Raw genomic sequence first — 23,831 nt, forward strand, 5'->3', positions numbered from 1 at the left:
ACCAGAGAGGCAGTCTAGCTACAGCACAGAGTCCCACAGAGGCTGTAGGATCTCCATCCTTCAAGGTTTTCAACACCTGACTGGGCAAAGCCCTAAGCAACTGAGTCTAAATTTAATGCCAAATCTGCTTTGATGAAGATGATGTATTACAGACCCCTAAGATCACCACCAAACTTAATGATCCCATGAAGCTACTTAGCGGATTTAACATTAGCACAGTGTAACTGCCAGACTCGGCTCGTGTCCGGGCCAATACACTGGGCTGCTCACAACACAAAAGCTGCACTTCAACCAGCTGTGAGATCTACTGCATCAGCGGCAATTCAACCTTGTAAACTTCAAACCAGGAACATTTTTGAGAGGAAAGACAGATGTGTTCTTACTAAACTAAAGCTAGCATCTGATTTTATAGTTACATGCACGCTCCTTTCCATTGCTGCTATCCCTTTTATTCAACTCTGGCAAAGAAGGGGGTTGGAAGCAGAGGGGGGAGAGGAGTGCTGGGCAGAAGAGGCTGCTCATGCTCTGTTTTCTGTCTCATTAGCTTGAATTTTGTCCTACTAAAATTTCCCACTCTACAGAAACAGCCCTGATTTGAATTAAGGAGCGAGTGCCTTAAGGAAGGTAACGATAAGACAGGATAGAACCAATAAAATAAAACGGCAGAGATCTATCAGCCTTATATTAATTTGCTAGTTGCTAATGTAACTGATCCATTTAACTGAATTGCTTTTTTGCTCTTATCTGGGCTAGGCTTACCTGAGGAAAATAACTGAAGTTACCTATGCCACAAAAGCAAACTGAAAGATTGCCAGTTCCTCCCACAGACACCACCTTTGCTTCCCCATTACTACATGGTCCTACTAACAGTTTATAGGCTGAGACCCTTTGAAGTCCTTATGCAGATTCTAATACAACTGGAAAACATGTTGTGTGTCTGTCTTACAAGGAGACTAACAAAGGCACTGGTCACAGGTGGGGAGCAGACTCCCTACATGCCATGGTAAGGATGACATGACAGACTTCATGTGGATGCTCAGGGATGGGTAAACTATGGCCAGCTGAGGCAATCCACAGAAGGTCTGGCTGTCATGGCACTTCTGTTTTCACTCTCACAAGGAGTGCAGCACAAAGGCTGAAGGAAAGTCTGTGTCTGCAAAATTAAGGCAAAATGAAGTTAATTGCAGCTTGGCTAAGGACACAGAAGGAGATAATTAAGTTCTGCAACCGAGCTCCAGAAAAATCAGCTAATATCCTTAAAAGAAATCTCAGATGACCACACTGCTTTTTCTGATTTTTTTCCATCTGCCTATCACATCTGGAAGGAAATAGCAAAACAAAGGGTCCATTTAACTAGGTCAGAAAGTTCCCAGTTGCCAAGGTACAAAAAAATGTGAATTAATCCAGTTTCAGGACTTCCAGTTTGAGAAACAGTGAGAAGCAAATAAGTATCTGAGATTGGTTACCCCTCTACATTCTTCCTGCACTTGCAGCTCAATCTGCACAGAAACATTCAGAAAACAAGAAAACAGTCCTGCCTTTCAGCCTAGACCCAAGAATAGAAGTAAGCCTTCAAGGCATATCTAGGCATTTCCAGCATAGTGTTTTCCAGAAGCATAAGACATCTGGGCAAGATAACTTCTTCACAACAGTTGTGCCAGCTAAACACAACTGGTATATTTTGAGAATGAAACCAAATGCACCTACTTTGCACACTGGAAAGTGTTAAAAAGGCTCCCCCCCCATAACAGCGTTTTGCTTCCCCTTCACCAGGAAAGCAATGCAAGAAATGACAGCATGATAAAGCAGCTTTCCTGGTAGGAAGTTTAATGACCACTTTAATTGCCTCAACAAGGACAGCAGGTACATTTCAGCCACAAAAACCTTCAAAATTTTATCCAGTGTTTAGCAGATCGGAGGATCAAACTATTTGCAAGAATAAGTTCTCTGTGTTCTGAGCCATGCTGCAGAAAGCAAATATTCCTGGGCTGTGTGGAATTTGGAAGAGATCCACCTTCCTTTTATACACTGAGGGAAAAAAAAATAAAAGTAGAAGGAAAGAAAAGATTTGAGAAGGTAAAAAGAAGCCTTTTCAAGTGGAGTATCAGACCCAAAAAGAAGTCAGTGAAAATAAAGTGCAAAATTTCTGATGGTCCTCTGCTGAGACAAACACTGATTCATTGTTTGTCACCAGCTGGAATTTGAGCCTTTCTACTTCCCTTCCCTTTCAGCATCTCTCTCTCCAAATGATCTTTGCATTTGACATGGATCACCCAAAGGTTTGTTTTTGCAAAGAACTAACACCATAGCAACAGAAGTGAGAGAAAAGATTTATCAGCACCAGCTTGAAAAAACAGAGATATGTCTATGGTGTCTTTTTTCTGTGAGGTAGCCTATAGTCTGCAGCCTACTCTGCTTGCCTTTTTTCGTGTTAAAAATCTACACCCAGACAGGTATTGGTTTCATGGCCTTGCCACTTTACCACCAAAACCCAGCAAAACCCAGGTGAATGACATGGAAGACAGTGTCAAAGCTGTACACAGAAATGCCAGACAAAAGGCATATACATGACTTGGACAGGTGCACTGTTTGCTGAGTAAGAAACTGTCTGGGTGGCTGGGCCCAGAGAGTGGTGGTGAATGGAGTTATATCCAGCAGGCAACTGGTCACAAGTGGTGTTACCCAGGGCTCAGTATTGGGGCTGGGCCTGTTTTAATGTCTTTATCAATGATCTGGACAAGGCGATTGAGTGGACCCTCAGGCAGTTTGCAGATCACACCAAGTTAGGTGGAATGTTGATCTGCTGGAGAGTAGGAAGGCTCTGCAGAAGGATCTGGTCAGGCTGGATTAATGGGACGAGACCAATGGTATGAGGTTCAACAACACCAAGTGCCAGGTCCTGCACTTGGGTAACAACAACCCCCTGCAGTGCTGCAGGCTGGCGAAGATTGTCTGGGAAAGGACCCGGCGGAAAAGGACCTGAGGGTGCTGCTCAACAGCAGCTGAACACGATCCAGCAGCGTGCCCAGGTAGACGAAAAGGCCAATGGCATCTGGGCTTATATCAGGAAAAGCATGGCCAGCAGGACCAGGGCAGTGATTGTCCCTCTGTACTAGGAGCTGGTGAGGCCACATCTCATATCCTGTGTTCATTTTGGGCCCCTCACCACAAGAAAGACCTTGAGGTGCTGGAGCTTGTCCAGAGAAGGGTAACGGAGCTGGTGAAGAGTCTGAAGCACAAGTCTTATGAGAAGCAGCTGAGGGAGCTGGGAGTGTTTAGCCCAGAGAAAAGGAGGCTCAGGGATGACCTTACCACTCTCTACGACTACCTGAAAGAAGGTTGTAGCCAGGTGGGTGCTGGTCTCTTCTCCCAGATAACAAACGATAGGAGAAGAGGAAATGGCCTCAAGTTGCTCCAGGGGAGGTTTATATGCAATATTAGAAAAAATATCTCACCAAAAGGGTTGTCAAGCACTGGAACAGGTTCCCCAGGTAAATAGTGGAGTCACCATCCCTGGATGTGTAGATATGGCACTTACTGACATGGTTTATTGATGGACTTGGCAGTGCTGGGTTAACAGTTAGACTTGATTTTATGGGTCTTTTCCATCCTAGATGATTATATGGTTCTGTACGCCTTTCCAGGTTTTTCAAATCCATATATGGAAGAAAACAACCACTAGATAAATGCTCTTATCATAGCTGGCTGCAGCTAGCCTGCCCACCTTTTAACAGAAGGACTGGCTGAAAGTTACAAAATGCTGCAAGCTTAGAGACGTCACAGTTTCCCCCACAGGTTTTCCAGAGAATCCACTGGAGAGCAAGTTAAAGGCACACAGAGCTCCATATCTGCCCTCCTCTCCCCTTCCCCCTTCCTCTGTCCTCCAGAAACACACAGCCAGCACATTATCCAAATCATTAGACAGAAGGGCAAAAAAATGTTTATTTCCATTAAGCATAATTTGTTTAAAGTTTTGAGGTTGTTTTTCTCCAGAACGCTGGCAATCCATCTGTATTGCAGGGACAGGGCGAGTGCCTGGCAGAGTGCCATGGCTCTCCACTGGTCCCAACTGCAATCCCACACAAATGCATTTCTGGAAGCTGTGTTTAAAAATAAAACTATGTCCAAGTGAAAAAAATCTGGATTTGTTCTCTCAGGAAAAAAAAAAAAAACAAAACCAAAAAACCCCAAGCCAAACAACTGCAAATGATGGATTTAGCAAAAAAAAAAAAAAATCATACATAATAATGATTAAATATAGTTATATATTTTTTGTTTTATTCAGTGTTTCCAGTCCATGATACAAACAACTGTATTTCAGAATCTGTCTGATTAGGATTTGTAGTTTGGGGTTTTTTTGTAAAGCTCTTCTTCAGAAATAGTTTTTGGATTATCATTCACATGAAACGAAGTTTTAATACCAACCTGCCCTTTTATCTCAACCAAAGAGAGCTCTGTCCACTGCTATATCCCTGAGGAATTTACAACCCATCTCTCCGTGTATATTTATCCTTACTTTTCTCTTGTTATCTTTTCATTAAAAATAAAAATACTCATAAGCCTATTTAAGCATTTTGCCCCAATTCTCCAATCAGCTAACAAACTCCATTCACTAGGATGCTGCATTAAGTTCTTGCTATGTCTCAGTTTTCATTTGATGGGCCACTTAGGAACAGCAGAATAAGAGTGCACACCCCTTCCCTGCAGCCTGTTATGCTGCAGGTGGAAAACGTTCACAAAACTTTCAACCAAAGGAAGAGAATGAAGATAGAAGGCAAATCAGAAAAAAACAGGTTTGTTTCTAAGCCTTCTCACTAGCACCAAATCATTAGACATTAACTCGAGTGCTAGAAAGCTTAATAAAATGCCACAAAAGGGAAAGAATCCAGCCAACTTTCTGGTAGGGACCTGCCAGTGCTCTGCTACACATTTCACAAATCACAGTCCATAAGTTCCTTTGTGGTAATTTAACCATTTTCCTCCCTGGGAACTGGACACACAGCTACAGCCTGACCTGACTTCTCTGCTCCTTGACTCCTGAGGCTGTATACAGAATTTACTACACAAATCTATTGTATTCTGTTATTCAGATACTCAGCTAAGGCTGTATTGATCCCAAGATGTGGTGTTTATTTCAATCTTAATTCAGCTTCTTAAACTCCACTGCATGTAGACCTTCAGGATTTTAGCCCTCATCTTCCTCTCCTGGAGCTATTTTCTACCCTGTATATATCTTCATCACATATATTTATATAAAAAGGCTTGTAAAATAAAGCTTTTAAAATTATTTCCCCAACCCCAGCCTCAGTGTTTAACTTACTGTGCATCAATGCTGCGCAAATCACAATAAAAAAGTCACAAGCTCCAGGTCACAAAGCCAAGTCTTCACAAAGCTGGACCCTGACAGCTGATCTATTGGTGGACACTGTTCTCTCCCCAAAAAGTTCAAAGAAAGCATCTGAAAATATCTTAAGCACTTTGGAGAGGAAGGGAAGCAGCAAAAATCAATACTGCCAAGTTCACTGTTTCCCTTTACTGTTATAAGTAAGGTGAAAACCAAAAATACACAGGATATTCTAATTACAGGAGAGAAGATGCTTGTTTTTGAAAGAAAGTGAGGAAATTTCCTGAAAGAAATCAGGAAAACAGTTGTGTATGTCCATCCCTATGCATAAGACTTACTTGTGAAGAGCAACAGTGACAGAACAGAATGGCACTGACTGTTCTCGGGAGAAACCAAGGGAAATCCACAGGACCAAAGAAGACCAGCATATCCTCCTTTCCCAAATTAAAATCTGCAGGAGCAGTCCAGTCCTGTCCCATCCCTCCAACAGGACTATACACTCACAACCCTGCTCTCTCAATTCTGTGCAAGCACAAAACTGTCACAAATGACTCCTTGCTGAAGCCCAGGGAAGGTGACAAAGTATATATTGGTATACATCTCCTCATGAAGAAAGACATCATGCTGCCTGGTATTTTCACTGATATATAGCCTCTCCATGATTCCTAAAATATTCATGTATTGAAACTAAATAAATATTTAGATATTTAAGAGAGTTCCTCCTCATCTCTCTGTCTGAACCAAGATATTATGCTCAGACAGTGCAAGTATATAGCACTTGCTGCTGCTGCTGCTGCTAATGGTGCCAAAGGATACCAAGGGAGAACATGGATCCCTCTAGGCAACAGAAACACCAGTCCCACAGCAAAGGGCAAACAGGGACCTCACTCATCAAAGAAAGAGCTGTAAAGAAAGAGTAAAAAGTACACCAAGAGGCACTACTTTGTCTCTCCACACCCCCCTTCCCCAGCACTGAATTAACCTGCACATCCTGTTGAAGCAGCAGCATCAGCAATCTGAGAAAGGAAATCCGCTGTGGTGAGGAGACTTCCCCCCTCGGCTCTCTCCTCACGGTGATGAGAGGTGAGGGCATCGCAGCATCGGGAACAGCTGCCACGTCACTTGGGAACTCTTTCCCAAGCAGGAAGGAAATGTAGCTTGAAAATACTTCTTGCTGGTCTTCTTGGACTTGAGGAATTAAAGACTGATCAAAGAGCTTACCTTTTTACCACTGCAGGACACTAACTCTACAGGTTATCTGCTGTTGTTCTGTTCAGCTTAGATAACAGAACCACCAAAGCAGAAGGAAAGCAAGTCCCGCACTGGGATACATCATTCAGAATTTCAGGTGCCAGTGACATCCAAGGCAGCAAGAAACACCTAAAGGTGAGGATCAGCACAACACAGTCTATGAAACCCTGCTGGTGCCAGTACCCAGGTACTGACACTTTAACACCAGAGGAGAAGATTCCAGGTTTAACAGATGGTTTCTTTGTGTTTTCTTGCACTGGTGCCAGAGCAGACTACTTTGCATTCTGGTAGCACAAGTTGCCAGAGGGTATGTGTGAGCACTTGGCCCATTTTCGGGAGTCGCACACTGCTGCTCCCCTGGAAGCTAGGTATGATCTCTGGAGTATCGGGGAAGTTCTTACTTCTAGCTGTATTATAGATAAAATGAGGAAAAAGGAATATCATAGCTTTTTTACACTACGTATATAAACATACATGGACACCATTTATGGATCACTTTCCCAATTACTACACAAACTGACTAGTCTTTGTACATTCAAGGCTTGTCCTGATGTCATGCAATCCCCCAGGACCTTAGTGAGCATCACCTCCCCATAGTCTCCTCTGCCCCCTGCCACAGAAGCAAACAGTGAGCCAGCATTGCTATCATCTGTGCAGGAACAGTGACAGACAGTGAATTGTGACTCCTACTCAGAACAATGCTGGGACAAGTAACTATGTCTCAGTTACTCAAACCTCTCCCACTACCCCCTTCACTTCCCTCCTCACTACCCTGACTGTTATATGTATCTCAGCTGAGCATCACCCTCCTGTTGGACTAAGTTTTGCCCCTTCACTTCTCTAAAAGCAAAACAAGAAATCCCATCTTTGGGCTATGGCTAAAGTTCTTCACAGAAACAATTTTCAGTTTTTCTGTTTTACCCAGGACTGGAACGTTGTTATTGGTACTTTGGTTTTGACTTACAACCAAACACACACACGTAAAAATAAATTCTAGAAATTAAAGTATAACTCGGTTTGGTTTATCTCTTTATCTCCTGCACAATACTTTGGCAGCTGCAGAAAGTTCTGGAAAGAACTTGCAAAGATGAGGGAACAGCTATTTCTGAGCACAGTATTAAACTGAAAACTCATGTCCCATTAAGGGCTGGACTGCAGTGAGCAGGTTTTGGTAGACAACTGGTTAAGCAGCTAAGTCTTATTCAGGGACAGTGAAAGGCAATCACTGATTTTCAGCACTGCAGGAGAAATAATCAATGTTACTCAAATCCAGGAAAGCCTCTTGCCAAGGGTGTCTCCTGAGGTCACCAAGACTCCTGTGGATTAAGAAGAGCAGGAGAACAAATCCAGAGATTAGCAGAGGAGAAAAGTTGAACAGAAAATGTGTGACATGGGAGGATTAGTGCCCCAAAGAATAAAAGCAAGTTATAGAAAAACAAGAATGCAGGAGAATCAGCATTTAGCATAATCTGCCTTGCTTTACTTCCTAGAACTGTCAGAAAAACAGTGTTCAGCAGATTAAAATGCTACAGAGGAAATCTCAATAGTGGAAAGTATGGGAAAAGTACTAGCTGTTTTCCACAACATATGGCTCACTTCTGGAATGGGACAATCAGACCCAGAAACCCTTTTAGTTTTTTAGACTTTACATGGAAGAATTTAAATGTTTCTTTGAGTGAGCTGGGTCAGTTCTAGCCTAGTTATTGAACTGACAGCTCAGTCAATCCTATAGGAGAGCAGATATCACAGGAGGAATGGAATGGAGAAGCCACCCACGGAGAACACTCCAGCTAATCCAGAATACAGAAATACTGCAGCACTACAGCCAGTAGAGCCCAGGCAAGCAGAGAGAGGGGAGCAAGAGTGATGCACTTCGCTTCTCAGAAGTTTTCAGTGCTTAATTATAACACCATATATTCAATCAAAATATCAAGATCTGACAGTACTACAAATACTTTTTTGGGGTTTTTTTGTTTTTTAATAACTACTGGATACAGAGAAAGTTAAGATGAAGGAAGCATATTCTTCTGAAAGTTTCTCTTGAAGACACACAAACATGGATTGCATAACTTCCCTCCTTTTGACCATGGAATAGATAAGTAGAAAAGATGATATATAAGAAACATCCCCTCAGAAAGCCTGGCTTTCCTGGTCCTTTATCCTAAGGGCCAAGGAAGCTTAGGTATGGAGTTAGACCACTCAGCTCAGGCTCAGCTTTTGGATAATTCTTCAGCAGCACCTGTCAAACATCAAGAGCAGTTGGAGCTCCTGTGTGTGCAGCTGTGCTTCCCAAGAAATCACCAATGTCTCTGCTGTAATTCCCCCTTCAACAAAGCTTCCCAGCTGGTAAGCCAGGCTGCCAGCACCCTCTTCATTTCTGTTAACTACTAACCCCAGGAGAGCTGAATTTCTAGATGCATTTCCCTTTCTCAAGAGACTCTGGATGATGCCGAGTTGTAAGCAAATATAAGTAGCACCCAAAGTACATTTAAACCAATCTGCTCATCACTTCACTGAATTTATGTGGTCTACACTGTGCACCAAGGAGTTTAAATACACGTGGAGAAAGCAATAGCTGTCAGAGTAGAAAGTTTATATGCTCTTTATTCACTCCCTAATTAGGATCCCTTCTGAAAAACAAACTGAAATTCAAACATATTTCTCTTAACAGAAAAATCCTCCTTCATTCAAACATATTTTTACAGTGCTGCTCACAAACACTGGATAGCCAATAATGTTTGTGCAACTGCAAAGGATAGAGGAGGAGGAAGAAGTACACTGGAATAAAAGAAGGAAGAAACACGGAAGCTTTGGAAGACTTAGCCTAAAGGGAAAATAAAAATGAGTAAAGTTGCTTTTAAACATAGAGAAGGTCACATTTAGGCTGATCTGTATCATATCCTTATGCTGCATGAGCAGAAATCAGAAGAGAGACCGTGAAGAGATAGAAGAGACTGGAATTCCCTTCCATCCTGTTCCAGCAAGTATTACTTACAGAAGAATGAAGTTGCCTTTCAATTACAAAGCATTACTTCATCTTGAAACCACTGCTCCCAGTGAGACAAAATGATTAAACTCTCCCTTCCAAGTATGAATTTAAAAGCATTTGAAATGGTCTGAAATGAACACGGCTGCAAAGGTAAAAAAAGTTAGCTCATCATTTCTCAAACTGAGGAAGAAGGGCATGAGTGGACATCACAACCATCATAAACCACCCGTGCTGGTGCTGCACTGCTAGAAGGTATTGGAGAAAGAAACAAAAAGTGAAGCCAGGAGAATGTGGCTGGAACACAGGCGAGGCTCTAAAGGATGAAGAGGACTGCAGTGAGTCTGAATCATTGGTTCAGCAAACACCCTGGCATAAAGAAGGTGATCAATAGTTAAAGACCAACAGTTTGTTTTGAAGCAGCTGCAAGGTGTTTTTGCTTTTTACTTTCTACCATGTCTGACAAAGTCCTCGTAAGTGGCTCATGGCTCAACCATGTATGAGACATTTTTTCCCACCCAGGTGAACTGTCTTTCAATGCAGTACCTGCCCAACATATATCCTCTGGCACAGGCAGAACATTTTAAGTAAAATTCCCGTTTAAAAAGAATGATAAAAGGTCTTGCTTTTGCTGTGCTGAGGACGTCTGACAATCCCTCTGACTGAGGTTATGACCCAGCTACTCCAAAGCAGGAAAACTAACATAAAATTTAGTAACACAAATAATACTACATCAAGCTGCGTTAGTTTAAATTACAGGATAAAATGGTGTACAACTCAAGCATTTTTTTATGGCTTCAGGATGACAAATTTATAAAGAAAGTAATTAGTAAAGACTGCTGAGTTGTGAAAGGCTCCAGTATTTGACAATTAAGGATGCTTAGCATTTCTTGCCAGATTGCCAAAGAATGAAACATATTTTGGGAATACATAAAAAAGAAGAAAAATTGGGATCTCTGTGTAGCAAGTGTAAGCTTAACATTAAAGATAGTATAGGAATAGTCCCAAACATTATACAAATATTTAGCTTCAGCTTTCAGCAAGAGTAGAGAAGCTGATGGTGGGGGCAAGGCAAGTTGCAGATAGAGAGAAATGAATATATACTTAGAAATTTTAAACTCATCTAGCCTGCCTTTCATGTTCTAGAATATGAGGAATTGCACCTGAAATATTCCTGATCAGAAGGAGCCTGGTGGGGTGGCATAGATGCCAGATGATTCTTCAGAGTTTAATGTGCTGAGGTCAGGGAAACCTGCCTCTCTACTATAACTGGATACTTAAAAAGAAACAAAAACCCCAAATCCACATCTCTAGAAAACAAAATACAATTAACCAAAACATGACATAGGGTATCACAGGATGGTGATAAAAGGGTTCTGAGTAACTGTATCCATATTCTGGAGAGCTTCCAAGGATCAAAACAAAAGCAGCTATTTGGGAAAGAGCAGTGTCCTAGTTAGGACAGCTGAGATCAGTTCATCATGGTGGGTGTAACCCAAAACTGTATTCTATAGCCTTCCATGTCATTTCCCAGAAACTAGACTATTGTTGTCAATAGACTATTCGCACCCTCTGCCCATAGAGCATGGTGGGTGTAACCCAAAACTGTATTCTATAGCCTTCCATGTCATTTCCCAGAAACTAGACTATTGTTGTCAATAGACTATTCGCACCTTCTGCCCATAGAGCCTGACTCCTCAGGCTATAAACTAGGTGTTAAGAGGCCTGTGAGATAGGAGGATGTTTCTGTCCTCACACCCTTTGTGAAACTCCCCGCCCTGAGGGGAGCACTGAACATTCCTGCCTGAACTGGAGGATATATAATCTTGGAGTTTTGGAACATTTTTCAACCCACTCGTGGGATCCAGAGGACGGCTGCATCTCATCGCTCTCAACCAGACTTAGACCACCACTGGACTGCGATCACCAGTTCTGGCCAGACTGCAGCAGCTCTCCCACCAGCAGGTTCTTCCCCTCTCCCTTTACTTTGGACTCAAACAGGGCCCAAGGAACACCACTTTGTTCATGCCCCAGGTTATACATTTGGGTTTTTGTGGGTTGAGACCAATTGTTTGTTTGTATTATTGTACTTACTGTATTATTTTAATAAATTGTTATTCTGACTTATAATCTCTCCTTTGAGTTGGGTTCATTCCCCCTGCTGGTTAACTTTTAAACCAGCACATTTTGGCGCCCAACGTGGGGCAGAGAGAGAGAAGTCAGAATCACAATTTCATTTTAAGCATTTGCCTATTTGAATATAGAAACTCCCTGATCACCATGTTGTTTGATGCATTCACATGGATGTTGTATTTGAACCTGTTCATATTTCCACAGATGGGGTTTTATTTGCCTGTTTTGATGCTCTCTTTAAGACCAGGGAGAGGGATCCAAATTGCTTTATTAGTATATTATGTTTATGTCATTCTAACATCAGAAGCAATGAGTTTCATTGTAAATGTGTATTCAGTCCTGTTTGCCTGTCCTGGTTTGGGTTGCTACCTCTGGGGCCTCATTAAAAATCGTACCCAGCTTTTTGGGGGAACAGGGGTGGATGGTTTCCAGCCTCCCCCCTCCTTCTTCCCCTTCAGACCTGCTAAAACAGTTTTTGAAAATATTGAGTTCCCTTTTGATGTTAAGGACAGCATAATGTTATTGTTAGTGTTGCTCTGTCTGCTCTGTACTGTGTACACCATGTTTAGGGTCAGAAAAGTGCCTTTTAGGGAGGTTGGTTGGACACCTGCCCTGGGAGCAGATAATGCTGAGTGGCACGGGAAGTGGGAGGACATCAGCCAGTATTTGGAAAAGTTTTCTCCTCCAATGATCTGGAAATTCACCCCTGAACAACTGCAGGATCCTGTTAGCATGATAAGACTGGTGAAGGAAAAATGCTCTGGCAGCTCCAGAGATGGCCAGCTCACAGCAACCTGCTGGGCCCTGGCCACTGCCTACCGGGCACTGCTTGACATGATACAGCACTGTCAGGGCGAGGAGAGAAGGACCAAATCCGCAGACACCACGTCCACCCAAACCACAGCTGAGTCAGAGGGAGAAAGAAATGAACCAACCAGCACAGTGTCCACACAAACCATCGAGGAGCCAGAAGAACAAGCAAAACCAATAGCAGTCGCCCCTGTCCAGAAAAGGAAATCAAAGACTAAATCAGTTCGCATAGCAAATGATGACGAAGAGGCGGGACCTTCACATCCACCGGAGGAGACAGAGCCAGAAATAATCACTCGGTCCCTATCCCTGGGTGAGCTACGTGAGCTCCGGAGAGAGTTCACACGACAGGCGAACGAGTCCATTCTGACCTGGCTGCTCCGAATCTGGGATGCCGCAGCTAACGATACGATCCTAGATGGGAGTGAAGCCAGACAGCTGGGATCCCTGTCTCGAGATGTAGTCATTGATCAGGGGATTGGAAGGAGGCAGGAAACTCTCAGCCTCTGGCGGCGACTGTTGTCCAGTGTGAGGGAGAGATACCTTTGCAAGGAGGACCTCCACGTACAGCAAGGACAGCGGAACACGATGGAACAAGGTATCCGGTGCTTAAGGGAGTTAGCTGTACTGGAGATAATCTTTTCAGAGGATGAAAGATTCCCTAAGAGTCCAGATGGCGTACAGTGCACCTCCCAAATGTGGTTAAAGTTTGCACGACTCGGGCCAGAAATGTATTCCCGCTACTTAGCAACGCTGCAATGGAGGGAGGGAGAGGACAAGGTGGGAGCATTGGTTAGCAAACTCAGGATTTATGAAGACACTGTCACCGCCCCATTACGAGCCCACGTCTCATCTGTGGAAACCAAACTGGCTGAACACGTCCGAAGCCTAGAAGAGAAAATTGAAGAGGGACACCAGAAGCTAAGAGAAGAAATTAAGGAAGGGATTTTTCATATCTCGCCAGGACGAACAAGAGTCTCTGCTATCAGGAGCCAGCGTCCCCCAGCTAAGGAGAGAAGGTACACTCCACGTAGCGATCTATGGTTTTACCTCCGTGAGCATGGAGAAGATATGAGGAAGTGGGATGGGAAACCCACCTCTTCCTTAGCAGCCCGGGTACGTGAACTGAAAAGAGGAACAAATACCATAAAGAACTCTTCAAGGGTAAACGTTGCTCCAGTCTCTCGTGGGCAAGACTCCAGACGGTACAGGAATGATGATACGTCTGATCCTCTTGAAGGGACCTCCAGGTCATACCCACAAGAAGAGCACAATGAGTACCATGACCAGGACTAGGGGTGCCCTGCCTCTAGCCAGGTAGAGGAGAGGGACAATCGAGTCTATTGGACTGTGTGGATTCGGTGGCCTGGCACATCAGAGCCACAAAGATATAAGGCTTTAGTGGACACTGGCGCACAATGTACATTAATGCCATCAAGATACGTAGGGGCAGAATCCATCTCTATTTCTGGGGTGACAGGGGGATCCCAACAGCTGACTGTACTGGAAGCTGAAGTGAGCCTGACTGGGAAGGAATGGCACAGACACCCCATCGTGACTGGTCCAGAGGCCCCGTGTATCCTTGGCATAGATTACCTGAGGAGTGGGTATTTCAAAGACCCAAAAGGACTTCGTTGGGCTTTTGGCATAGCTGCTGTGGAGACGGAGGAAATTAGACAGTTGAACACCTTGCCTGGTCTCTCAGAGGACCCCTCTGCTGTGGGACTGCTGAAGGTTGAAGAACAATTGGTACCGATAGCCACAGCAACAGTGCACCGTCGGCAATACCGCACCGACCGAGACTCTGTGACCCCTATACAAAAGATGATCCGTGAACTGGAGACCCAGGGGGTGGTCAGCAAGACTCGCTCACCCTTTAATAGCCCTATATGGCCAGTGCGTAAGTCCAGCGGAGAGTGGAGGCTGACGGTGGATTACCGTGGACTCAATGAAGTCACACCACCCCTGAGTGCTGCTGTGCCGGACATGCTGGAGCTCCAGTACGAGCTGGAGTCCAAGGAAGCCAAGTGGTATGCCACCATTGACATAGCCAATGCCTTTTTCTCCATTCCTTTGGCAGCGGAGTGCAGGCCACAATTTGCTTTCACTTGGAGAGGTGTGCAGTACACCTGGAATCGACTGCCTCAGGGGTGGAAACACAGTCCCAGCATTTGCCATGGACTGATCCAGACTGCACTGGAAAAGGGTGAGGCTCCAGAGCACCTACAGTACATTGATGACATCATTGTATGGGGGAACACAGCGGGCGAAGTCTTCGAGAAAGGAGAGAAGATAATCCAGATTCTCCTAAGAGCCGGTTTTGCCATTAAACGGAGTAAGGTCAAGGGACCTGCTCAGGAAATTCAGTTCCTAGGAGTGAAGTGGCAAGATGGACGCCGCCTAATTCCAATGGAGGTGATTAACAAAATAGCAGCCATGTCCCCACCAACCAGCAAGAAGGAAACACAGGCTTTTCTAGGCGCTGTGGGCTTTTGGAGGATGCATATCCCCGAGTATAGTCAGATTGTAAGCCCTCTCTACCTTGTGACACGGAAGAAAAATGATTTCCAGTGGGGCCCCGAACAACAACAAGCCTTTGAACAAATTAAACAGGAGATTGCCCATGCGGTAGCCCTTGGGCCAGTAAGGACAGGACAGGACGTGAAGAACGTGCTCTACACCGCAGCCGGGGAGAATGGCCCTTCTTGGAGCCTCTGGCAGAAAGTGCCTGGGGAGACCCGAGGACGACCGCTGGGATTCTGGAGTCGGGGATACAAAGGATCTGAAGCCAGCTATACACCAACTGAGAAAGAGATCCTGGCTGCCTATGAAGGAGTTCGAGCTGCCTCAGAAGTAATCGGCACCGAAGCGCAGCTCCTCCTGGCACCCCGACTACCAGTGCTGGGCTGGATGTTCAAGGGAAGAGTTCCTTCCACATCATGCCACCGATGCCACGTGGAGTAAGTGGATCGCTCTGATCACGCAGCGAACCCGGATAGGGAATCCTAATCGCCCTGGGATTCTGGAAATTATCACCAATTGGCCCGAAGGTGAGAGTTTTGGACTATCCTCTGAAGAAGAGGAGGAGAAGGTGACACGAGCTGAGGAGGCCCCACCATATGACAAGCTACCCGCAGATGAAAGGCGATATGTGCTCTTCACGGATGGCTCCTGCCGCATTGTAGGGACAAACCGAAAATGGAAGGCAGCTGTATGGAGTCCCACCCGGCGAGTTGCAGAAGCGACTGAAGGACAAGGTGGGTCAAGTCAGTTTGCAGAGCTTAAAGCCGTTCAGTTGGCTTTGGATATAGCTGAACGAGAGAAGTGGCCAAGACTCTATCTCTACACTGACTCATGGATGGTGGCCAATGCTCTGTGGGGATGGCTGGAAAGATGGAAAAAGGCCAACTGGCAGCGCCAAGGGAAACCCATCTGGGCGGCGGAGATGTGGCAGGACATCGCTGGCCGGGTAGAGAAGCTGAGTGTGAAGGTCCGTCACGTAGACGCTCATGTAGGCAAGAAACGGGCTAATGAGGAGCATCGTAACAACGAGCAGGCGGACCAAGCTGCCAGGATTAAAGTCTCTCAGGTAGATCTGGATTGGCAGCACAAAGGAGAATTATTTCTGGCTCGATGGGCCCATGACGCCTCCGGTCACCAGGGGAGAGATGCAACATACAGATGGGCTCGTGACCGAGGGGTGGACTTAACCAAGGACATTGTCTCACAGGTCATCCATGACTGTGAGACATGTGCTGCCATCAAGCAGGCCAAGCGGGTGAAGCCTCTATGGTATGGTGGACGGTGGTCGAAGTACAGGTATGGGGAAGCCTGGCAAGTTGACTACATCACGCTCCCCAAAACCCGCCAGGGTAAGCACTACGTACTGACCATGGTAGAAGGAAGCACTGGATGGTTGGAGACATACCCCGTGCCTCATGCCACTGCCCGGAATACCATCCTGGGCCTTGAAAAACAAGTCCTGTGGCGACACGGCACCCCGGAGAGAATTGAGTCTGATAATGGGACCCATTTCAAGAATGGCCTCGTAGACACCTGGGCCAAAGAGCACGGCATTGAGTGGGTGTATCATATCCCCTACCATGCACCAGCTGCTGGAAAAGTTGAGCGGTGCAACGGATTGCTGAAAACCACTCTGAAGGCACTGTGTGGGGAGACTCTCAAACACTGGGAGCTGCATTTAGCAAAGGCCACCTGGTTGGTCAACACCCGAGGTTCCATCAATCGAGCTGGCCCTGCCCAATCAGAACTTTTGCATACTGTAGATGGAGATAAAGTCCCCGTGGTACATATGAGAGGAATGTTAGGGAAGACTGTTTGGATTAGTCCCACCTCAAGCAAAGGCAAACCCATCCGAGGGATTGTTTTTTGCTCAAGGACCTGGTTCCACGTGGTGGGTAATGCAAAAAGATGGGGAGACACGTTGTGTACCACAAGGGGACCTAATTTTGAGTGAGAATGGTCTGTAATGTTTCATTGTATATATATAGATAGATAGATAGATAGATAGATGTATATAGTTTTAAAGGGGATATAGTTTTTAAAGGGGGTTAATTTGGGCATGACATGGATGGCATAGAATAAGGGGTGGATAATGTCCTAGTTAGGACAGCTGAGATCAGTTCATCATGGTGGGGGTAACCCAAAACTGTATTCTATAGCCTTCCATGTCATTTCCCAGAAACTAGACTATTGTTGTCAATAGACTATTCGCACCCTCTGCCCATAGAGCATGGTGGTGTAACCCAAAACTGTATTCTATAGCCTTCCATGTCATTTCCCAGAAACTAGACTATTGTTGTCAATAGACTATTCGCACCTTCTGCCCATAGAGCCTGACTCCTCAGGCTATAAACTAGGTGTTAAGAGGCCTGTGAGATAGGAGGATGTTTCTGTCCTCACACCCTTTGTGGAACTCCCCGCCCTGAGGGGAGCACTGAACATTCCTGCCTGAACTGGAGGATATATAATCTTGGAGTTTTGGAACATTTTTAAACCCACTCGTGGGATCCAGAGGACGGCTGCATCTCATCGCTCTCAACCAGACTTAGACCACCATTGGACTGCGATCACCAGTTCTGGCCAGACGGCAGCAGCTCTCCCACCAGCAGGTTCTTCCCCTCTCCCTTTACTTTGGACTCAAACAGGGCCCAAGGAACACCACTTTGTTCAGGCCCCAGGGTACTGGGTTACACATTTGGGTTTTTGTGGGTTGAGACCAATTGTTTGTTTGTATTATTGTACTTACTGTATTATTTTAATAAATTGTTATTCTGACTTATAATCTCTCCTTTGAGTTGGGTTCATTCCCCCTGCTGGTTAACTTTTAAACCAGCACAAGCAGAAATAGCAAAAATGGCAGCTAATTACTGTTCATCTGACCTAGCAGTATGCTAGTATTTCAGTATATTTGAAGATACCAAAAAATAATCAGATCTTCAGGGGTAAATAAAAAAATGTAGTAAAACGTGACATGAATCTCAAAAAGATGGACCAAACCCATCTAATAGGCTGTATGACCACCGATTCTCTAGACAAATAAAATGCAGCAAAACTATTTTCTCAGACCTCGGCAGAACACTGGAGGCTGGTAAACTGGAGAAAGACAAGGACCAGTAGAAACACAGGAGGGTGAATGAAGAGTTAAATAAAAAAGAAGCTGACAATGGCTTGAATGCTGGCAGCAGTGGCAAACCAGAGAGGGTACACTAGTGTCATTCCTCAGGCACTAGTTTTGTGACCATTTAATTTAATATCTTCATTAGTGGTCTTAACACAGTAAGTAGATTACTGATAGACCTTAATAATTACACAGAAGTGTAACTGGCACTATTACTTAGACAGAAGTATCAGGCAGATGTGAGAATCAGAAATAATACTGACTAAATACAAAATGAAAATGATACAAAAAAAATTCAGCGCTTATGCTCAGAGAAGGATGCTGGTATGGTAGCTGAAATATAACTGCGACAAACTCAGTTTCACCAGGACCAGGGTATTTTGGCTGTGGATTTCAAGAGTTAAACAAGTAAAGAAGGCACTAACGAGACCCACATGGAACAGCTTCACCCAGTTCAGGGCATCCATCACTAGAAATGTAAAATCAAAATGAAAATACATGCTTAAGAATTCAACCAAACTTTTTAAGCTACAAGCTCAAGAACCCAGCAAATTCCTTCCGCACATTCCATGGTCATGGGCCCTTATAAACTATGAATAGCAGCATTTGGGCTAATACATATTCTTAGAGTCTTAACCACTTTCTGGCAAGAAACAGCTTACCTTAATAAAAAATACACCAGAGTACTGACTTACTTGATGCTATAAATGGGCAATCTGGGGTGCACAGTACAAACTGAAATATTCCCTAAATATTCTCAGAGGAACAAAAGGACTAGGAGGTACAGCAATGGAGATCAAATAGAAAAATCTCAGGTTTCAAACTATTCAAACTCACATTTCACTTCCATCATAAACAGAGCCCTAAGTGAGCAGCACATAGGCAAGATTAAAAAAAGACCATCAGAAACATCACTCAGGAAGAAGAAGGCAAAGCAGCACTTTGTCATTGACCTGTAAACCGAGTCTGGCACACTCCCTAACTCTGGGCTCTTTCCTCATGCACCCTGACTGAGGATCTGTCTTCACCAGACAGGGAAGGAACTTGTAGCTCTATCCTTGGGCAAGGCACCCAGGCCTTGATGGACTTCTGCAAGGATCCTGCAGAAACCTAAGATGGCTGTGCTGACTTACAGGAATATCAGTGACACAAAAGTAGGTCAGAACTCCATTTTAACTGGTTAATAATAGTTTCAGGTTTTGTCTCACAAGCCTACCATCTGACTGCTGGGGCTTTAAAATTACTCACCCACTACTCATTTTCTTTTGCATTTCACTGTTTGAACAGGAAAATTACTTCCTATTCAGGGAAGATGGTGAATACAGGGGTAATTAAATGAGCTAGAAAAAGAACAGCTAAAATTGTAGTTCTTATTCCTCACTCAACTCTGTTTACAGGAATCTCAAGCTTTTCTGTCACAGCAGCAGGTAAAACATCCTCTGAAAATGGAATCTATAAATTGTTGGTATACCTTCCACAGACACATCTTCAGTATTCATACTCATTTTACCAAAGATGGGAAGAGAATAAAACAGTTAAAATACAAGGGCACAACCAGAGTATGGAAAGCCTTTGTAGCTTATAACCACAGGACAGAAAAAGCCAGATACACTCCTAGAAGGTCTCCTGTTATAAGCTAGTTTTCAAACCATGTTTGCACACACTCTCTCCCTGAGCTCTGATATCAAGGCACTTGTCTTGACTGCCAGTCAGCTGTCTGTCAAGACACCCTCTGCTGCTTCTCATCCATCAGCACAAATGATGCTTCATTTGCTCTCTCTTTCCTTCTCCACTCTTTTGCACAGGGGTAGCTCCAAGCTCTTTCCAAAATTTCATCCTGGCATCACTTCTGCACTGCTTTCAGCTAGGCAAGACCCATTCTGTGAACTGACAGGTAGGGCTGGGCCCAGCTCCTGTCAGCCCCCAGGTCCCCATTTTACCAGACATCCACAGCAGTCTCAGTTTGACACTTTGGTCTTCCTCCCCTCAGCTCTGCTTTTGCATTGTTATTGAGCCTCTAGTTCATAATTCTGCTTTTCTGCCTCTGGCTCTTACCTCAACCTCTGCGCTTGCTCCTGTCCCAGTTAGCTCTCTGAGCTCCCCACTTACATCAGTCTCTGAGAACACGATCATCATCAAGCTACTGGACCTGCTATTTAGAAGTCATAATGAATTCTCTCAAACTCTCCCCTTCTTGCAATCCAGACCTTCCAGATTCCCTGTATCTCTAACCATATCATCCTGCTTTTGGATCAGAGGGAAGCCCTCCCCTGTTCACCTTCAAAATTCTTGAGCTTATTCTCTCCCACTTCTCATCCACCCACAAAGCCAACTTTCACTGCCCACTTCAAAAATCCAACTAGTGCCTCAGTATTTTCTTCCATCCTGCTGCTTCCACAACAGAGAAGTTTGATATAAACATATGCACAGCTTTGTCACTGCTAGACTTCATATTCCTTTTTCCAATTCCTGCTTTGCTGGAGTCACTTTTAAAACAGCCAAATGCTCAAAAACCTCCTGCCTTTTCTCCAAAGGTCTACTTGACTCCATCTACCAGTCTGACCACACAAAAATTTAGAGAAAGAAGAGTATTGGTGGGACACTGCACCTAATTTAATGTGGCTATGCAGCTTTCAGCAAGGACATACTGAAATCCTAAGGGCAGAATAACATTCACAGAGACCAGCTGAGCACAGAGGCATCTCAGCTGAACTTAAAGCCTTGGCCAGTAAGAAAGTTGTTCATAATAAAAGAAAAGTATAACATCTGCAAACATATTTTATATCTATCTTTACATATATATTCCTACCTTTCCAAGAGCCCTGTTGGAGAAGATAAGTGTATATGTGTTCTTCCTCCTCTTCCCTTTTGAACTAATTAACTTTCGCTTAGGATATAGCACAAAAGAAACCACCACATTGCCACTCTGAGCCATCTTCTGAAACTGAGAACTTTTTCCCACAGTCATTTGTCACCACTGGAGTATTTAAAAGCCTACTGTTTGGGGAGAAAAGGGGGCTTGAAACCACTACAGCGCAGTTAACAGACATCCTTTGATAATTAGAAGTACTCTCTGACACTAGCCTGTAGAATTATGACATGAACACAAACTTTCCCTGCCTGTCCCACACTCAGGAGTCAAGCACCTCACCATAACAAGCCACCTCCAAGTTCTCTGAGCAGGAAAAACTGAAACCACGTGTTACTGCTGGCACAGCTTTTACACCCAGAAGTTTACAAATACAATTGGAAATAAGGGTCTGTTTGCTGAGAAAACCCCTTCCATGTGCTTCCTGTTTGGTCTTCACTGTTACGCTAAGCAAATATCTTGAAACCTTTTGGGCACAAGCACTCTTGAAACTTTCAGGACAATTCTCAATTTCCAAATGAAAAACCCTTTCCTTATTGAAAGCAAAAGATGTGAACGAGCTTCCCATTTTAATTTATGGCAACAGTCATGTAAGAATTGTCTTCATATAACTTTGGGGAAAACTTCTACTTAATGAGATTTTTAATGGACCATGCTGAAAGAACAGAATTTCCCCCCTTTGCATCGCCTGGTTTATTGTACTTGCTCAATCCACTGGCACTGAAACGCTGACTTAGAAACCTCAGAAAACTGGCAAAAAGAGTTCCTGCAGATTAAGTTTACCCTGTGCATCACTGCAGTGTAAAAAAACCTATTTCCCAGCAGGAGCTAGTAAGGCAATTTCCAAAGGCTGCTTCCTTTCAGCTGTGTTGCAACGTGAGTAGAAGACATCTTCAGCAGTGGACTCCCAGCAGAAGGCAGGTGATCCAGAGCTGTCCAATTCCTGATTCTCACCTTACCAGAGATATTAAAAAGAGCATTTCAAGTTGTCCAACCATGACCTCCCTCTCTGCTACTCTGCATCTCTCTACAAGCCTCCTTTATTTCTCTCCACCCCTGGCAGCTGAGGATGACTGCCAAACTGGCGTCTCCCTTCTCTTCAGTCAGTTCCAGTGGCCACGACTCCCTGCTGGCAGCCCATAGGGCTATCCCTTGCTGCTGTTTGCAGACAGGAAAGAGAAGGTGTGTGACCAGGCTGGCCCCTACTAAAGATAATGTTATCACAGCTCCAATTGTTCCTATCTACATCTGCTGGTGGGAGGAAATAATCAACTTGTCTGAGCTAGAGCAGGGGATGTTGGAGCACTATGAATCAGAAAGCTGCTTGTGTCAGGAAACTTTGGTCACGTGTTGCATTAATAAAGGATTTTATTCTATACCTGTGCTAATAAATGGCAACTTAATGTTATTTCTCCTCTATTTCTTCCTACTTGCATGAAAATGAGAGGCAGGGTGTGGAGGAGGTGGTGTGGAGAAAGAGAGACCTACATGCAAAACCAGAGATAAACCTTCCTGATGCCTTGCACACAACTGTGGCCATATACAGTGTCTAATGCGTACAAGACCAACAGTGCACTGAAAACATAACTGCTGGCAAACAGGAAGCACTGCAGGATCTGCATGCGTGTCCTGAAGTGCTGAACTCTAAGCCAAGTCCTCAGAAAAACACACAGACTGAAAAACAATGGAGGTATCCTCCATACTGGCTTCCTATTGACCCTCAGCAGAACCCACTGGATATAGGCACTGGGAGTGCCCATCGTTACTGACCTTCAAGGATTTTTCAGTCTACACAGCAGCTTTTCAAAGGAAAATTAAAAGGATTATAACTGGTTGAACTGCAGTGTTTTAACTAAAACACAATAAACTATGCTCCAAGGCAACAGGCTCACCTTGAGAAGGCTTGGTTTCTGACCCTTTACTACCACCATTACCTTAATTAGTTTTAGCAGACTGACTGCTAAACACAGACTGACTGCAGCACAGCTGCAGTGCCTACTGTGCTCTCACATCTGGAAGTTCACCATCCAGGAGGTCATGTAAGCCCTTTCAAGTTATTTCCTCCACCATGCATTTTTATCATTAGCCCATTTTACTTCGTGTTTCAATACTGAATCAGGACATCAGAGAGATGCTTATGAAGCTACAGCAGCTGTGAGCCTTATAAGAACAGAAGTGACACCCAGGCTCTTCTATTATGTCTCAGCTTGCTGAGATTTTCAGGTCTCAAACCTGAAAGGATCCTGTCTCAAACTCAAGGATCCTGTAGATTGATACAGTGGTGTGTTTAGCACAATTTGTTTATTCCACTTTTGCAACTAGCCAGGAGCAGAGTCTGTTACTACTTCCCAACTTCAGAGCAATACTGTAAGCTTTGACCAGCTCCCCAGGTATGCTGAAGGTTTTGGAGCTGCTTCCCCTTGACAAAGTTCCTCATTTTAAGTGCAGCTACCAAATAATCTTTTTTCGGCAAGGCAGCAAGAACCAATCTCTGAATGAGGCTCTTTAGGACAGTGACTGGTTGTACTGGGTTTGGCAGGGACAGAGTTAATTTTCTTCACAGCAGCCTGTATGGCACTGTGTTTAAAACCAGTGACAAAACCAGTGTTGACAACATACCCATGCTAGTTATGGCTGAACAGGGCTCACACAGTGCCCAGGCCACCTCTGCCTCTAAAGCCATTCCTGCAGCCCATGGATAGAGATGGGCAAGAGGCTGGGAGAGGACATGGCTGGGACACCTAAGCCCACCTGAGCGAGCCAGGGACTGGTTGGGGTCTTAGCTGCCAGCTGGGGT

General features: G+C 44.4%; 1 protein-coding gene across 2 annotated transcripts in view; it reads right to left on the bottom strand.

Moving 5' to 3' along the window:
• The window catches only part of ITPK1 (inositol-tetrakisphosphate 1-kinase), a 150,344-nt gene that overhangs the window by 73,230 nt on the left and 53,283 nt on the right, over positions 1 to 23,831 (bottom strand). The gene's annotated exons all lie outside the window — the stretch shown is intronic.

The sequence above is a fragment of the Manacus vitellinus genome, unplaced genomic scaffold, assembly GCF_001715985.3.
Source record: "Manacus vitellinus isolate BGI_N305 unplaced genomic scaffold, ASM171598v3 scaffold_6_pilon, whole genome shotgun sequence".
Classification (NCBI taxonomy): domain Eukaryota; kingdom Metazoa; phylum Chordata; class Aves; order Passeriformes; family Pipridae; genus Manacus; species Manacus vitellinus.